This window comes from Branchiostoma lanceolatum, chromosome 16 (assembly GCF_035083965.1).
Source record: "Branchiostoma lanceolatum isolate klBraLanc5 chromosome 16, klBraLanc5.hap2, whole genome shotgun sequence".
NCBI classification, from domain to species: Eukaryota; Metazoa; Chordata; class Leptocardii; order Amphioxiformes; family Branchiostomatidae; genus Branchiostoma; species Branchiostoma lanceolatum.
The window spans coordinates 13,446,581-13,457,234 of NC_089737.1; the positions used below are offsets into that span (position 1 = coordinate 13,446,581).

At 44.8% G+C, this 10,654-nt stretch overlaps 1 long non-coding RNA gene across 1 annotated transcript; it reads left to right on the forward strand.

Annotated features, from left to right (window-relative positions):
- Positions 1–6,039: 6,039 nt before the first annotated feature.
- Positions 6,040–8,410, forward strand: LOC136421786 (uncharacterized). Its single transcript, XR_010753511.1, has 3 exons — positions 6,040–6,701; positions 7,272–7,379; positions 7,943–8,410. It is a non-coding gene; the product is annotated as an uncharacterized lncRNA (long non-coding RNA).
- The last annotated feature ends 2,244 nt before the right edge of the window (positions 8,411–10,654 follow it).

The following is a 10,654-nucleotide window of genomic DNA, read 5'->3' on the forward strand; positions in this document are numbered from 1 at the left end:
GGTTGCACGTTGCGAAGTACCCACTTGACAAAGCCAGCACCCAAGTACACGTCTCATCTGTTGTTATATACCTGCGGTATGCGGGTCATAGGTCAGCGTGTGCGTCATGAAATGTCGCCATTGGAGATGAAACGCCTCCTGGCGGAAGCGAAGAAAAATGCAACCACCTGTGCAAAATGAGATTTTATTCGAGCTTTTTGTTAAAAATTCGAAATTATGTGTACAAGGCATGAATCCCAATCTGATAGATAAGGTAAAAATGCTGGGTGGCGTTAGTGGGCAGTCGAACCGCAGAGCTCTATGCGCATCGGTTCTGCGCAGCCTTCTCTAAGACGGCTTTTTCCGGGTCACGGCCGGACCCGGGTTGGACCCTGTTGCATGGGTGTGAACAACTACCAGTGGTGCAACAAAAAGACCTTAGACCTATATAATGTTTACACTTTTTCACATCTACAGGACTTGCCTGGTATAACCATGTAGATATTTCGTGCATTGTAAAAAGACATCGAACGCTGTGGCCTTCGAAACATTAAGAATATTTGGTCAGTTTATTAGTGTTTGTCTTATTTACAGTTCACCTGGAACCAACTAGATATTTACATCGCGTGATAGCCCATTTCCTCATCTTTAAATTGATACCAAAGTTCCTAGGATAATTTAATGGGAACCGGTTTTAACCCCGAAAAAACTGCGACAATGTCTACCTTGCGGTGGTAAAATTTCTGCCTAGTTCTAGCTACCGATGCGTGCACTCCTGCGCTTTGGATACATTTCGATACATTTCGCGTGGCATAACAAAGCCCATTTTTTTGTATTAGAAGCTGTATGAACGCGGCTACCACATGCAATATGATAATTGACATGATAACAGTCAAGTACAGACAGACAGAGGTTTTAGTACAAGGTACCTGATATTTACAAAATAGTCAAATTTGAAGTCAATCACTTCGAACTCCTGCGTTCGAACGACCGAACCCAGCCAGCACGTTCCATTTTCCTGCCGCGGGGGTCAGGCGAGGTCAGGTGCAGTGTTGCAACTTTCAGCCGGTGTTGGGAACGTTGATGAAACTTACGGCTCAAGTTTTGCCGTCTAAAATTAATATTCTGAAACATTTCCAAATAAGACTAATATCATCTTGAAGCCAGGAAAAGTGAGATTCATATGCAAGTTGACCAATGCCATTAGATAAGCTTTGAGTTCTGTAAAGCATGGTAAAAGGACATTGTGTTTGTCTTCTTCTTCAGAATAAGACGCCCTGCAAATTGACCTCTTGTTAGTTTTTTTGGGGGCAAAACCGGTTCCCATAAAATTATCCAAGGGACTTTGGTATCAATTTAAAGGTGAGGAAATGGGCTATCAGGTGATGTAAATATCTAGTTGGTTCCAGGTGAACCGTCAATGATACACGCACAAATATACTGAACAAAAAATGGTCAATGTTTCGAAAGCCACAGCGCTTGCTGTGCACGAAATAACTACATGGTTATGTTGGGCAGATCCTGTAGATGTGAAAAAATATAAACATTATGTAGGTCCGAGGTCCTTTTGCTGCCGACAGGCGGTTGTTTACACCCATGCAACGGGGTCAAATCGTGCCGCGGCAAACGCCGTAAAAAGGAAAATAAAGCGTTCTACGGTGACCTGCGGTTCGACTGGGTATGGAGTAGTTACGAGTTCGAACCCTATCGGGACTCGAACCCGAGACCATTGAAATCCTATTCAGTGTAGGTTGCAAAGTGCGAACACTGCACGAAAAGTGGGATTTACCAAATTTACCTGGAAGGAGTAAATTGTTGGTAAATATGGTGTATGACATTTACCCACCTTTACCATACATTTACCAAGTAAATACCGGTAAATCCTTGTTAAATGAGTGTAAACCTCTGCAAAACTGTATCTCAAGTGCAGTTACTTGGAGTGCATATAACATCCCTCCCTACCCTTAGATAACAGATATCACAGGGCGGGGGAATTGGAGTGCAAATAACATCCCTCCCTGCCCTTCGATAACAGATATCACAGGGTGGGGGACTTGGAGTGCATATAACATCCCTCCCCGCCCTTCGAGTTCAGATATCACAGGGCGGGGGACTTGGAGTGCATATAACATCCCTCCCGCCCTTCGATAACAGATATCACAGGGCGGGGGACTTGGAGTGCATATAACATCCCTCCCCGCCCTTCGATAACAGATATCACAGGGCGGGGGACTTGGAGTGCATATAACATCCCTCCCGCCCTTTGATAACAGATATCACAGGGCGGGGGACTTGGAGTGCATATAACATCCCTCCCCGCCCTTCGATAACAGATATCACAGGGCGGGGGACTTGGAGTGCATATAACATCCCTCCCGCCCTTCGATAACAAATATCACAGGGCGGGGGACTTGGAGTGCATATAACATCCCTCTCGCCCTTCGATAACAGATATCACAGGGCGGGGGACTTGGAGTGCAAATAACATCCCTCCCCGCCCTTCGAGTTCAGATATCACAGGGCGGGGGACTTGGAGTGCATATAACATCCCTCCCCGCCCTTCGATAACAGATATCACAGGGCGGGGGACTTGGAGTGCATATAACATCCCTCCCCGCCCTTCGATAACAGATATCACAGGACGGGGGACTTGGAGTGCATATAACATCCCTCCCCGCCCTTCGATAACAGATATCACAGGGCGGGGGACTTGGAGTGCATATAACATCCCTCCCCGCCCTTCGATAACAGATATCACAGGGCGGGGGACTTGGAGTGCATATAACATCCCTCCCCGTCCTTCGATAACAGATATCACAGGGCGGGGGACTTGGAGTGCAAATAACATCCCTCCCCGCCCTTCGATAACAGATATCACAGGGCGGGGGACTTGGAGTGCATATAACATCCCTCCCCGTCCTTCGATAACAGATATCACAGGGCGGGGGACTTGGAGTGCAAATAACATCCCTCCCCGCCCTTCGATAACAGATATCACAGGGCGGGGGACTTGGAGTGCATATATCATCCCTCCCCGCCCTTCGATAACAGATATCACAGGGCGGGGGACTTGGAGTGCATATAACATCCCTCCCCGCCCTTCGATAACAGATATCACAGGGCGGGGGACTTGGAGTGCATATAACATCCCTCCCCGCCCTTCGATAACAGATATCACAGGGCGGGGGACTTGGAGTGCATATAACATCCCTCCCCGCCCTTCGATAACAGATATCACAGGGCGGGGGACTTGGAGTGCATATAACATCCCTCCCCGCCCTTCGATAACGGATATCACAGGGCGGGGGACTTGGAGTGCATATAACATCCCTCCCCGCCCTTCGATAACAGATATCACAGGGCAGGGGAATTGGAGTGCAAATAACATCCCTCCCCGCCCTTCGATAACAGATATCACAGGGCGGGGGACTTGGAGTGCATATAACATCCCTCCCCGCCCTTTGATAACAGATATCACAGGGCGGGGGACTTGGAGTGCATATAACATCCCTCCCGCCCTTCGATAACAGATATCACAGGGCGGGGGACTTGGAGTGCAAATAACATCCCTCCCCGCCCTTCGATAACAGATATCACAGGGCGGGGGACTTGGAGTGCATATAACATCCCTCCCGCCCTTCGATAACAGATATCACAGGGCGGGGGACTTGGAGTGCATATAACATCCCTCCCCGCCCTTCGATAACAGATATCACAGGGCGGGGGACTTGGAGTGCATATAACATCCCTCCCCGCCCTTCGATAACAGATATCACAGGGCGGGGGACTTGGAGTGCATATAACATCCCTGCCGCCCTTTGATAACAGATATCACAGGGCGGGGGACTTGGAGTGCATATAACATCCCTGCCGCCCTTTGATAACAGATATCACAGGGCGGGGGACTTGGAGTGCATATAACATCCCTGCCGCCCTTTGATAACAGATATCACAGGGCGGGGGACTTGGAGTGCATATAACATCCCTCCCTGCCCTTCGATAACAGATATCACAGGGCGGGGGACTTGGAGTGCATATAACATCCCTCCCGCCCTTCGATAACAGATATCACAGGGCGGGGACTTGGAGTGCATATAACATCCCTCCCCGCCCTTCGATAACAGATATCACAGGGCGGCGGACTTGGAGTGCATATAACATCCCTTCCCGCCCTTCGATAACAGATATCACAGGGCGGGGGACTTGGAGTGCATATAACATCCCTGCCGCCCTTTGATAACAGATATCACAGGGCGGGGGACTTGGAGTGCATATAACATCCCTCCCTGCCCTTCGATAACAGATATCACAGGGCGGGGGACTTGGAGTGCATATAACATCCCTCCCGCCCTTCGATAACAGATATCACAGGGCGGGGACTTGGAGTGCATATAACATCCCTCCCCGCCCTTCGATAACAGATATCACAGGGCGGCGGACTTGGAGTGCATATAACATCCCTTCCCGCCCTTCGATAACAGATATCACAGGGCGGGGGACTTGGAGTGCATATAACATCCCTCCCCGCCTTTCGATAACAGATATCACAGGGCGGGGGACTTGGAGTGCATATAACATCCCTCCCCGCCCTTCGATAACAGATATCACAGGGCGGGGGACTTGGAGTGCATATAACATCCCTCCCCGCCCTTCGATAACAGATATCACAGGGCGGGGGACTTGGAGTGCATATAACATCCCTCCCGCCCTTCGATAACAGATATCACAGGGCGGGGGACTTGGAGTGCATATAACATCCCTCCCCGCCCTTCGATAACAGATATCACAGGGCGGGGGACTTGGAGTGCATATAACATCCCTTCCCGCCCTTCGATAACAGATATCACAGGGCGGGGGACTTGGAGTGCATATAACATCCCTCCCCGCCCTTCGATAACAGATATCACAGGGCGGGGGACTTGGAGTGCATATAACATCCCTCCCCACCCTTCGATAACAGATATCACAGGGCGGGGGACTTGGAGTGCATTAACATCCCTCCCCGCCCTTCGATAACAGATATCACAGGGCGGGGGACTTGGAGTGCATATAACATCCCTCCCCGCCCTTCGATAACAGATATCACAGGGCGGGGGACTTGGAGTGCATATAACGTCCCTCCCCGCCCTTCGATAACAGATATCACTGAGGGTGGGGGACTTGGAGTGCAAATAACATCCCTCCCCGCCCTTCGATAACAGATATCACAGGGCGGGGGACTTGGAGTGCATATAACATCCCTCCCCGCCCTTCGATAACAGATATCACTGAGGGTGGGGGACTTGGAGTGCAAATAACATCCCTCCCCGCCCTTCGATAACAGATATCACAGGGCGGGGGACTTGGAGTGCATATAACATCCCTCCCGCCCTTCGATAACAGATATCACAGGGCGGGGGACTTGGAGTGCATATAACATCCCTCCCCGCCCTTCGATAACAGATATCACAGGGCGGGGGACTTGGAGTGCATATAACGTACCTCCCCGCCCTTCGATAACAGATATCACTGAGGGTGGGGGACTTGGAGTGCAAATAACATCCCTCCCCGCCCTTCGATAACAGATTTTACAGGGCGGGGGACTTGGAGTGCATATAACGTCCCTCCCCGCCCTTCGATAACAGATATCACTGAGGGTGGGGGACTTGGAGTGCAAATAACATCCCTCCCCGCCCTTCGATAACAGAGATAACTCAGGGCGGGGAATCGCTTTGCATATAAACCCAAATAAGCTAGAATAGTCACATGGTATATTGTGGTACCAATTGTCTGTCAGTCCTTTCCTGCAGTTAGTTACATGTGCCTATGGGCAACAACTTACAATTGACTCATTATAACACACGCACACAAGATAAGAAGCTATACAAGTGTACTCACAGTGTATACAACCCACCCCAACCCCCACCACCTACTGAGATCATGAGTTACAACTATGAATTTGTTTGTTAATACATGTCTGTTCATGGATTTACTATGAGGCAAATGGTTTTCCTCTATCTCATTTAACGTTAAATATTCACATTAAGTCTTAGACCCTACTTTGATGAATTTTATATCTACAAAGAATAATCAAATATAAAGAAAGTCTCCAAATCCATGTAGTATACACAAATGTTATGATCTAAATGTAACTGTTACTTATAACAAAGTTAATAGTTTCTGATCACAATAACGCATAAATACACAATGTAAGACAAGCAAGAAAAAGGGGGACCAAGATGAAAACAGAAACTTTGAGGAAAACGTGAATCGAACCCAGGAGGAAGGTCCTGATCTTCAGTTTGACTGTCACAGTACAGATAAAGTTTCTTAAAAACCAGAAAGGTCAATTTCTGACCTGCAGGTCAATATCCTATAGGTCATTACACTACTGTCCTCTGATTGGTCTGTTGGATTACGCATGCGCACTGAGTGGGCGGCATTATTCAGAAAACCGTTGGTCCGGGCAGGTCCGGGGTCCACAGTAGAGATGAATACAGCGCGTTACGCGCCTCTCGGCGCTATAAATGGACCCACCACAGTCTACATTGGTGGACCATCGATCTGGGAGAGGCTTATGAGTCGAGGAGGAATATGGCTTAAACTCAAACGTGCGGAAAACTATGGTGACTGACGTATCAGCGATGTGAGTTTGGTCGCCCCCCTCCCTCCTTGCACCGGACACGGCTGGCTGTGCATTTTATTTTGGACTGCTCTAAGGCTCGCTGAGTACAAACAATGAGGTGAGAAAATAGACCTTGGTACACTTAAGAATGTTTTAAATCAAAAATATGTTCAGTTACCTTGTCTTAGTTTTATTTATTGACATGTCATCGCCAGAAACACATGTCTTCAACTAACCTGCCCCCCTCCCCATGAGAAAATTTGTTCATAATCAAATAGTACTTGGCATTAAACCTGGAACGAATGTCAGTTGACTTTCTTGTTCGTACTTGTCAGTTGTTAACAGGTATTCGTGTCGGGTTTAAGATACGAATTACGAAACAGCAAACACTCGAGATATACTAGTAGACTGATCATGAGATCACCCCTAGCCTCAAATTTGCCCCTGATAGGGTCATATGGGGTCAATACCTATGGGATGGGATGAAAAAGAAATTACAAGACACAACAGAAGCAATAGTGTGATGTGAAAGTTAGAAATTTCGAATGGTTATGTTTTCACTTCAGTTGAAGCTTTGGTCACCATATTATATTTCAAGTAGAACATTTATGCTACATGTATAAAATTTGAGGATGCTCCGGTTTTTAAAAAATCTGTTTCGTTCATTGTTTCCTATTCTATATACCAGTACAGCAGCAGTGGGTTCACCATTATGAGGAGGATGGTTGGGAACAAAGCAAACAACTGCCAGAAGTTCAGCCGCTGAGTACCTGAAGTGCTGCTACAGGCTCCAAAGGTAAGACTACAGTCCTGCACGCTCATCAACATCATCATATTTGTCACACTTGAGTATATTGGGAGTCATGATTCTCCATAATCCATTGTCCCTTGTTTGTTGCTAGCAGTTGTGATAGGATAAGGTCCAGGCACAAATTTCATCCGTGAATATCTTAGTGTTGGAAGAAAGTTAAGCACTGTATAACCTTTATACCTTTATACCATCTTCGGGGTGAGGAGGCTCAGCCTGTGGTAATCCCGGTCTCGAACGATACTCATGTGATGTACTTCAGACTCTCCCAATGTTTGTCCAGCCGTGCTTTGAACTCGTTGACTCTCTTAGAATCCACCACAGATTGTGGTAGTGCACTCCAGTCACTAACTACTCTAACACTGAAGGACTGGCTCCTGAGCCTACTCCTGGCTAGGGGAACCTCGAGCTTATGACAAAATCATTTGACTTGTTTCTTAATCATGCATGTATTTTTTGTCATTTATCTATTTATCAGTATTACTTTCAACCATATACTATAGGACGGATTTCCATGTAAATTGCTGTTCAATGATTTTTTTATTTTGTAGGAACCGGCTCATCACAAGAGGGACTCCAACCTCACCCAGGAAGTACATGTACAACATGCAGACACAGAAGAAGGCAGCGATGGACTCTGATGTAGATGAGAATGGGGAGAGGAAGGTTAAACACGAGCAGTTCTACAGCACATAAAACAAACCTGTGTTCAGAGTTTGGCCAGACCTCATATGTTTCCTTGCCTGAAACTCAATGTCTGTTTTTTTACCAAAAATAACTTTCTATATCTGATGGATTAGGCTGCTAGACTTAGGGTGACTATCGCCTTCATAACCTCTGTAGAATATACAGCAACTTGTATGTCAGTCCAATTGCTCTATACAGCAGTGAATATACCCTGTCTGGCTGGGATTATGATGGTGATGATACATTATGTCCTCCACCCTGCCCCAAATGGATTACTTGTATACATGTATCACTCCAATCTTGTTGTGAATACAGAAATGTTAAAATTTGAATGGCTGAATTTCCCAAACCTTTCTTTTATTGAATGATGATGACGTATTGCTTGTATAAACATGTAACTAGTAGTACATGAGTCATGACACTGATACTGTTGGCAAAGTGAAGAACAGTGCAGACCCCACTGAATGTAAAAGAGGTAAAGCAGTCATCCTTGATTGATTGAGGTGAAGCATGATGCTACCGTATCTCAAGTAGTCAAAAAGTGGAAGTGCAATTCGGATTTGCTACACTCACATGTTTTGTCGACCACTACTCTTCTCGATAAGTGTGTTGAGTTCTTTTACGTGCAAAGGTTTGAGGCTTATTTCTGAGGCTCCTTAATACAGGGGGCCGCTGACTTAACATCGCCATCCGAATTGACAAATACTATCCCTTTCAACACGTCCGATCTGGGTTTGACCCATTCAATTCTTTTACTTGTGTCATCGCGAGTTCCTTGCAATGTTACTGTTTTCTTTGCATAGCTTTGCTAACTTTATCATACTGGCACATTTGTATTCCATAGATGACGTCATGTTAACATTGTAAACAACTAGAGTCCATTCCAAGTCACCGCGAGGGTTGTTATTGTCATAATTTAGAACTATTTTCAAGTTATTGTTATTATTTGTGTAAGAGATTTGATACTTTTGAAATATTTTGAATGTGATTTCAACTTTATAAATATTTCTTCAGTTTTCTACAACTTAAGAAATATTCATGATGTAGAATATGATATTTACAATGGTTTCTAAATAATGGTAACAGCATTCTACCATTATTTACAATTATTTACAATTTTTTACCATTTTCTACCATTATCTGTAACATCTCTATAAATAGGTCAGAAGGCTGGGAAGAAAGTAATTCACACATCCTTACGAAGTTTAGGGAAGAATGCTCTCCACAAAGGACCCAACAGTGTCCTGCAGTGAAGTCTAAAGATGTACAAAAGCAGACAGAGGGGCCAGATTAGCACCTACTTTTATGGGGGCAATCACCATTCTACCATTGTTAACCATTTTCTACCATTTTCTGTTAATATTTCTAAAAGTTAAATAATCACATAGATGTTTAGAAATCATTACAAATAAAGAGGTTTTGGTGCAGCTACTTTCAAAATATTTCTAAATTATCTAATTATATTCAATTAAATTCATATTTTTGTATTTGATCTTTTAGAAAAATTTAGAACTATTGTCAGTCAGATATTCTTTTATTAGAAATTTTTCAAAATGATTACAAATATTATTATAAAACCCTCGCGGTGACTCGGAATGGACTCTACAACAGTGATAACATTGTAAAAAATGTGCACAAAACCTATATGTACATGTATCTATAGTTAAACCATTCTCGTATATAGTTTCCCAAAGGGCATGTTTGTCAGTGCAGAATGATAGAGACTGATATGTTAAGATTGTGTCTGATGATAAACCGAATAATGTATTGAGTGATAAATGTTGTTTGTAAGTATGTATCACTATGGTTTATGTGTGTTGTTGATACAAGCCAGTTAATCAGTGTATCTGTATAAACTGTCAATGTTGCTATGTTTATCCAATAAATATTGCTGAGTTTTGCCCCAAACCATGCGTTTGTGCTTCATCTCAATCATAATCCATGGTAAATGTGGGTAAAGGAGGGTAAATATCTCTTTTAGTAAAGGCATGTATACATCCTCTGTAAATATGGGTAAATTTAGCTGTGAGAATACTTGGTAAGGTAAATCTCGGTAAATGCGCTTGATAAATGTGAGAAATGCTACGTACGGTAAATCTGGGTAAATGCACCGAATATATGTGAGAAATACTCCCTACTGTAAATCTCGGTAAATGCCCTGAATATACGAGAAATACTCGCTACGGTAAATTTTGGTAAATGCATGATTTACACGACCTCGGTAAATGTGGGTAAATAAGGCAAACATTACCAGCTATACCTTGCGGGTAAATGCGGGGTATATTTGCACATTTACCGATGGATAAATGCTGATAAATCTCTGGTAAATGTAACCTTTACACGGCTTTACATTACATTTACCATTGTGGTAAATTCCACTTTTCGTGCAGTGGAAGTACCCACTTGACAAAGCCAGCACACTGGTAGGCTTCTAATCTGTCGTTATATACCTGCGGTATGCGGGTCATAGGTCCGTGTGTGCGTCATGTCACGTCGCCATGGAGACGGCAGGTGAATGACCTCATAGCGGAAGCGAACACCTGTACAACTGCCTGTGCAAGGTTTATTCACGCTTT